Below are 8,423 nucleotides of genomic sequence, written 5' to 3'. Positions count from 1 at the left end.
CATACTTTGTTATAAAATATCTTGGCATCCTGCTGGCTTTGGCATCCTGCCTGCTTTTTTGTGGGCATTTAGTATATAAGGGAATTGGGACTTCCTGTGGTGTGACAAGTGGCTTGTGGCGTGTGTGGATCGTTCCACCCCAGAAAAAAGGCATGTCAGACATCCCAGCAGCTCTGCGAATTTTCCTCTGTCTGTGGGAATCCTGAGTGAACCTGCTTGGCCTTGAAAGGCTACAAAACAATTGGTGTAGATAGCAGGATTCCTCATAGAATGGTATGGAGCTGGCTTCCCTTGAGCGGGGCTTGGTGAGGTGGCTGGCCACCAGCATGTAGTATTTGGTGGCAGGCCCCCAGGACTGGCCTGATGCTAATGGTAGACCAGGCATGGTAGAGAATGTACTGCGCATGGCAGGGGAGACCCTGAAGAAGCCCAGTGTCCAGACAGCTGTGGGGACTGCAGGCTGGGTGTTACAACTTTGCAAGCAGTGATGGAAACTGCTCTTTGTGACGCAGTGCAGCTACGAGCTTCATCATGGAGCAGAAGCCTTAGAGACTGAGGGAAAGGAGATTGTGCTTCACGATGTGGCGAGGTGAAGTTAGAAGAGCTCCGAGAGGGAGCAAAGCCTTGGAGGCTTGGGTTCATGCCCTGGAAGAAGACCTCCGAACAGTGGGGAGACAACCCACCGGAATTGTAGCAGACAATCAGGAGGGGGAAGAGACAGGGACCCCTACAGGAGAGTCTCCTGTGCTGCTGTGCCTGAGTGACAAGGCCATGTGCATTGAGCAGTGCTCCAGGAGGTGGTGCCACCTTGGGTGCTTGGCCTGGGGATGGTGGGGCTACTGGTACTGGCAGAGCTGGCATGGGGCCCCTAGCTTAGTGTGCTGGCGCTGGCACTGGCCGAGCTGCAGGTGCTGCACAAGAGTGGCTCTGAGGTGGAGCGTGGGCATCGCAGCACCTGGAGCTGTCAAGGTGCTGGGCTGGCTGCGCCCTTGGTGCACTGCTGCTGCTAGCCAGTCTGGCACAGGTGGTTCAATGTGCACACAGTCCAATGTGCCCTGCCTGCTGTGTTGGGGAGTGCAGGGCTCACTGGTGGCTGGGGTGCTGCAGGCCGCTGTGAGCAGACGCCAGACCCTGGCTCTGGCTCCGAGTGTGCTGGCACTCAGCCGCCTGGCTGTGCTGCTCACTTTGCCTGTGGCCTTGCCGGTGGGGCAACTCCTGGAGCTGGTCACATGACCCAGGCAGCTGCGAGAGAGTATGCCAGAACTGGCAAAGGTGGCAGGAGGCAGGAGCCACAGAGGCTGCAAAGGTGGTGATGGAGGGGTGGTCCAAGGGGATACAGCAGGTGGGAGGGACAGTGTCTCGAGTCCCCTCTGCCTCTCAGTCAAAAAGTACACCCGTGTGGGTGACTAAGCCCTAAATGTGGTCCCCTACAAGTGTCCAGCAGTCCTGGCTTTAGTAGACACAGAAGCAAAGTGTACTGTCCTGTATGGAAACCCAGACAAGTTCCTAGGTGGCCTAAGGCTTCTTATTGATAATCGGGGTGGGGGGGGTGAAGTATAATGGTGAAGGTTGTGTGGCTTGCCCTGAGTATTGAGCATTTGCCCCCAGTGAATACACTGTTTAGGTATCCCACATTTCTGAGTATCCTGGGCCCTTTGCTGGGAGCCTGCTGAGGCTCTTTGTGGGGGTATGCTGAAGATCTCCCCATTCATTTGCAATTTCACAGAGTGTGACAGCAGTAAAACAGACACAGTCTGGCTTAATACTGAAGTAGGTCAGAGTAGCCAGTGGGCAGAACTGCGAGCTATGTAGCTTGTGGCTGCCAATGAAGCACCGCTCCTGACTATTTGCACAGATAGTTGGGTGGTGTACTGGGGACTAACACTGTGGATTGCAAATAAATGGTTGGTTATACATGGCATGCAAATAAATGGTTGGTTATACATAGGCCATTATGGAGGCAGGCCTTATGGCAAGATCTATGGGAATTAGGCCACCGGAAACAAATCACTTTATATCACTTGACTGGACATGCACTCCTTGCTTCCCCCCAAGAATGATGAGGCTGATATGGTAGCCAAGGTGTGATAGATGGAAACGGTCCCTGCCAGCCTGTCAGGAAGAAGTAGCCCAGTGGCGACACCATCGCCTCTTACATGCTGCGCAAGAGACTGTACGGTGTACTATAAAAACTTGGGGGTTACCTACCACCTTAGCAGAGGTACAGGAAGCTTGTGAGACCTGTGCTGTCTAACTACTGGGCAGGTGGTGCAGAAACAGGTACTGCTGACCTGGTGGCAGGTTGATGTAATCAAATGCCTGCCTAGTTCAGAGGGATATAAGTATGCAATCACATGTGTGGACACAGCTACTGGACTTTCACCTGTTTACCCTGCATGACACCTGGATCAGAGAGTGGTAGTGGCTGTGCTGGAGTGTTTACACTGCTTATGGGTGACCCTTGATCCTTGAAAGTAATCAGGGGACCCATTTTATAGGGGCCTTGGTGCAACAATGGGCCCAAGACCTGCAGATTGACTGGAAGTTCACGTGGCCTAGCACTGCCAAGCTGCTAGAATGATTGAATGGTATGTGGTCTCTTAAAGCAGTGCCTGTGAGCTGTGGCTGCCACCACTACACTGGGGAGTTGGACGAAATGCTTATGGACTATCCTCTGGATTCTAAATGAGAGAAGTCAGAAGAGGGTCCCAGCTCTGACGGAAGCGATACTCCACCAGACTGCTGCTCCACTTCAGCTGCAGGTACAGACTAAGGATGCTTTGCTGAGACCAGGCATGGGAAAACAAGGAGATAGCCTCTTGCCTGCACTTGAGGGCCTGGAGTGAGGGCAAACAGCCACTTGGATGAGGCCTTGGGAAATAAAAGCTCCCCACATGAATTGGGTGGCTCTTGTTGCCCTTTGGGGACAAGGGGTGGAGAAAAACTTGCAAATAATGCCTTGGGTAATTGTGTATTTGCACCTAGGAAGGCCCCTTCTGCCAGCCACTGTTTTGTTGTCTTGTTGATGGACCAGAAACTTCCTGGTATATTGCCCGAAGGTCATAATTTGCCATTGTTAGTGCCAATAACTGCTAAATCACACCTCAGTGGACTGGGTACATACCTTTGCTTCAGTGGCTAACCAATCAGTGTGGTGGGTTTGTACTGAAATTCTCCTGAACACATCTGCCAGCCTCCAATGGCGCATTTCTCCAGCTTCTGTCTCAAATTGAGCTTGTTTATAGCACCAGTGGAACAGTGCACACATTCCTTGTAGAACACGACCTGGCCTGGCATCTGCACTAGGGCAGAGCATCGGTGTGACTGGCCCTGGCCCTTGGTTGGCTGCTCCATATGGGATGACTTGGGTGGCTCATGGCTGAGGCCATGGAGTTTGTTGGACAAGCCCCTCTTTGTACTGAGAACTCTAAAGGACAAGCCCAGGTGGGCTGGACCCCAATAGGTCTGTGTCAGAAGCATACTCTTAAGCATTGCTGGGAGGTGTGGAATGTTGCGTGGGCTGTGGTTCCCACAGGGGCCCTCTGGGTTTGTGGCTCACATGGGTGACCTTGGTTGCTTGGGAATCGGACCGGCTGCTGTACCTAGGTGTGGCCTTATTTGTTGCTTACTGCCGCAACTTGTACCACTGCAGCAGCAGATGGGTGTAGGGCTTTGCCCCCCTTGCCAAGGGACCCTTGTGGAAGACACCCTTGTGTAGGTTATATGATGAGGAGCCCTGAAGGTGTGGATTGTAGGGTAAATAGAGTCAGTCAGGCTCCCTCACCAAGTGATAAGCAGTATTCTCATAACCTTGGGAATGGGCCGACATGTGCAGAATCACACTTTGTTATTTATATAATATCTTGGCAGCCTGCTGGCTTTGTGTGCATTTAGTATATAAGGGAGTTGGGACTTCTGTGGCACAACATGGGGTGAGACATGGGGTGCAACATGTGGCTTGTAGTGTGAGTGGATCACCCCATCTCAGAATAAAGCCATGTCAGACATCCCAACAGCTCTGCAAATTTTTGTCCATCTGCCTGAATCCTATGTGAATCTGCATGGCCTTTAACATTTGCAACACAGAAGCCTAAACACGAAACAGAATTTCTGTGCATCGATGGTGATAACAATACCTTATGTTTGGCTTGACCAGGTTCATTGTTTTAAGCATTTCTGACCATAGTACCAACTTTGAGTTTGGATCTGGTGCTCTTATTCTTCTTTGTGAAAATTAGAATGGGGGCAAACATCTGATCTGGTAACCTGTACAAATTATGGATCAGTTATAGTATGATGCAAAAAGTAAGTGCTTTGGAAGCAGCCTGGGCTGGAGTTCTGACTCTGCTGCTTAGTTGCTGTGTGATTGCAGCAAGTGGTTTAACTTCACTGAGCTCCAGCATACATGTCAGGCTGATATGAGGAGAACATGAACTAATTATATAAAATACTTGGCACAATACCTGACATGTAGTAAACAGTAAATATATAGTAGGTTTTTATTTTTAAACAGTGGATATCATGCTAAGTCATTTAAGATATATCCTAATAATGGAACTGGTGAGCATTATGCTAAGTGAAATAAGAGGGACAAATACCATATGATCTCACCTTTAACTGGAACTTAATCAACAAAAGAAAAGAGCAAACAAAATATAACCAGAGTCATCGAAATTAAGAACAATCTGACAGTAACCAGAAGGGAGGTGGGAGGGGATAATGAGGGGAAGGGTTTTCAGGAACTACTATAAAGGACACATGGACAAAACCAAGGGGGAGGGTGGAAGCAAGGGAGGGAGATGGGCTTGGCTGGGGTTGTGGGGGAGTGGTGAGGAGAAAATTTAGACAACTGTAACTGAACAACAATAAAGTAATGAAAAAAGATATATCCTAATATAATGCTATGTATTGTCTGCCAAAATAATACAGATGCTCGAGCCAATCATTTTTCTTATAAGAAAGATAAGGGCCATAATATAAAGTATGGAAACCAAACTTGAAATAGGTGATGCATAGACCACCTGTATCAGAATCTCCTGTTAAAAATACAGGGTCCTTGTCCTCAACTCAATTTATTGGATTAGCATCTCTGGAGATGATATGTAGGAATCAAATATTTTCAGAAGCATGCAAGGTTATTGTGGTGTAAATTGTTCATTGATAAACCTTAGGAAATACTTATCTACAAGATATGTGTTTTCTTGAGCATAGTTAACTGATTTAGATGTGTTATACTCACATTAACTTATTTCTATTGAATTTACTTAGCTTCTAACATTGATGTTGTAGTAAGTGGAAAACTTCTCAATTTGAGTATTTGAAGTTATAGCGTCTGCATTTTCTAGGTGGGATTTCATATGAATTGCGTTAATATTTCTGTTAACTATTTTTAATGCTATTAACAACATCTTTATGGTTATAGTTTAATGTCCAATTAAAATACCATTTGCAACAAATTCAAGTCAAGCATTTAGTTTCTTTGTGTTAATTATTGAATCTTGGTTTAGAGACTATCAACTTTGAACACTGAAACAAAAGCAAAAGCAAAAGCAAACAAACAGAGACAAAAACAAAACAAACAGAAACCTAGAAATAAATTCAACTAATTCTTGCTCTTCAATCCTATATTGAGAGACAGTTGGTATTTAACTGTATGCAATGTGAACATAGTAATGCTGTTTATGCTTTTGCATGTGTTATTTGTCTAGTAGTAATGTTCTCCTACCTTTGTTTTTTAATATGGCAAACCCTTCCATATGCTTCCGAGTTCCTCTCAGATATCATCTCCTTTGGGAAGTCTCCTCTGATGTCCCCAACTTCCACCCATGTGGATAGGGTGCCCTTCTGTTTCTTCTGTGTACTGTCATACTGTCCTTAGAAAGGTCTAACTGTTTGTCTCCCTTCTAAACTGAGCTCCATGGGGCAGCAATTTTGGATTTCCAGCATCTAACACAATTTTGAGTCAGTTTGGAGGCATTTAGTAAATGCCTGTTAAAAGAAAAAATCAATTTTATGTATCTCTCTTGATTTATGAGATGATTATATTCTTGAAAAGTGGCACTAAATTCAAACACCTATATCAAAATTAACTTTCTTACTAGAAATAAAAGCAATTTTCAGTTGTTCAGTTTTGCCCTACTTTATGACTATCAAAGTAAAATAATCTTTTTTAGCTTAGTCAAGTTTTGCCTTCTACATTTACTTAGCTGTCTAGCATTTCCTCATTTAGTCATTGGCACTTAATGGATGATACAGTAGAAAAGTCTGCTTTAAGTTTCAGAAGCCTAAACCCAGGTAACACAGTTTCCAAATAACAGCACTGTATGAAACGATGAAGAGGTAGGCTGTTCATAGCAAAAGTTTCTCTGGAATGGAGGAGGGAAGAACAGAAAAGGTGCAAGGGCTTGAGTTGCCAGTGTGCACCCTTGAGAAAAAGCCTTGTGTTCTTTCTCCATTAGTTGAGCCCTGGTGTGAGCAGGTGGGGAGAGAAACTGACATAATTCAAATAGGTTTGTAAAATTTGAAAGCAGAGAGAAATTGTGTGCCATTCCTTACTAGAGGCTTTGTAAGTTTCCCTCATTCCTGATGCAGCATAGGAGCTCAGGTCTTCCAATTCTTATTTATAATATAATTCTAGTGCTTTAGATATGATGGAAATAAGAAATAGAAATTGCCATCCCATGCCCCCAATTTTCAAAAGTTTGTACATAAAACATGCTGAAATGTTAACAGTGATTATCTCTGGGCGGTGGGATTATGAATGACTGTCATTTTTATCTTTATGCTGCTCTGAATTTTGAAATATTTCCAGAATGGCATAGCTTTTTCACCTTGGTTGAGGCCTGGCTAAGCATCGCTCATGCTTTAGCTCAGGCCTCATCTCCCCACACTGCTGGCTGTGCACTGTGTTCCCACTTCACATCCCTTTCACATTCTGGGCATCGCTTTTTCTTATCGCCACAGTTCATGAGATAATCATCTGTTTCCTTTTATGGACCAGAAGATATCATATCTTGTTTTTATACCAACACACCAGCACAAAAATTAATAAATCTTTTTGTTGAATTAACTAATAAGAAATTCAGCAAAAGTTATTTTATGGTTTGCCACACAGTTTCAGAAAAGTTGTCACCATTAGAAAAAAAGAACCTGTTTTTTAAGTAATATGGAAAGATGTGAATTATGGAACTCTGAAAATTTTAGTAAATTTGGAACACAAGTTCAAATTCCTAGGTTATGTAAGCCCATATATAAAATGTATCTGAACAACATGTATTACACATATCTGAACACTCAGTTCACTAATAGTTGGGTTGCTTGTGATGAAGCTAAAATATTCCTAAAAGAAAGAGTTTTGATTTTTTCTTCTCTTTTTTTTCTATGTGACATTTGTCATCTTTCTTTGACAGTGTAAACTCAATAACAAAAACTGAGAGATTTTTCTGGTTTGTCATCATTTGGCAATGTATAGTAAAATTCACACGTTAACACTGAATAATGATTATTTTAGTGTATTTCTTCATAAACTGGTATAAAAAAGGACAAGTTAAGGATTATTTAGCTACAAGATTAGGTCTGTAATAAGTGTGATATTGATTATTTTCAAGTTAGGAATACAAATGATACATGCAGGACTATTTAACTAAGACAGTGATAATTAGACATAAAGGCCGATAATTGGAGAAGTAATAAATTGAGGCATGCATACAAGTAAAGGAAAATTAGATTTTTTAAAGATTTTATTTATTTATTTTTAGAGAGGGAAGGGAGGGAGATAGAGAGAGAGAGAGAAACCAATGTGCAGTTGCTGGGGGTAATGGCCTGCAACCCAGGCATGTACCCTGGGAATCGAACCTGCAACACTTTGGTTTGCAGCCCACGTTCAATCCACTGAGCTACACCAGCCAGGGCTGGAAAATTAGATTTTTTAATGAAACAAATAGTCTATGGATTTTAAATCTGTACGTAAGGGTGAGAAAAATGCTATTAAAAGTTAATCATTTTATCTTTTGGTCTACATCTGTTTTTTGCACATATTTATACTTAAGCACTTGTCAAATAATATTATGTTCCTTCTCTTCTAAACTATGACCTACTTGAGTGCAGGGTTCGTGTCTTATTTGTTCTTGTTGCTGGCACGTGGTAGGTACTCAAATGTTTATTAAATTGAGTTAAATAGGGTTAAGATGCTATTCTCTAGTATTCAATCTAGTGTGTGGCCTTACATGGGTTCCTCTGTAGGGGTAAATTTGGGCAAAGAGAGAAAATGAAGTCTTTTTCCTAAGCTTCAGGATTGGGAAAACCAGTCATGAACTAAGAGAAGTGGAAATTAATCCTCATTTAAATATGAACATTCACCTAACATTGGAGTGGGCTTCCTAATTACTTATTTCATGTATTTCCTTTAATGATAGTTGATGGCT

Source organism: Phyllostomus discolor, chromosome 4, assembly GCF_004126475.2.
Source record: "Phyllostomus discolor isolate MPI-MPIP mPhyDis1 chromosome 4, mPhyDis1.pri.v3, whole genome shotgun sequence".
In the NCBI taxonomy this organism is placed as follows: Eukaryota; Metazoa; Chordata; class Mammalia; order Chiroptera; family Phyllostomidae; genus Phyllostomus; species Phyllostomus discolor.
Note: the sequence above shows the minus strand (reverse complement) of the source record.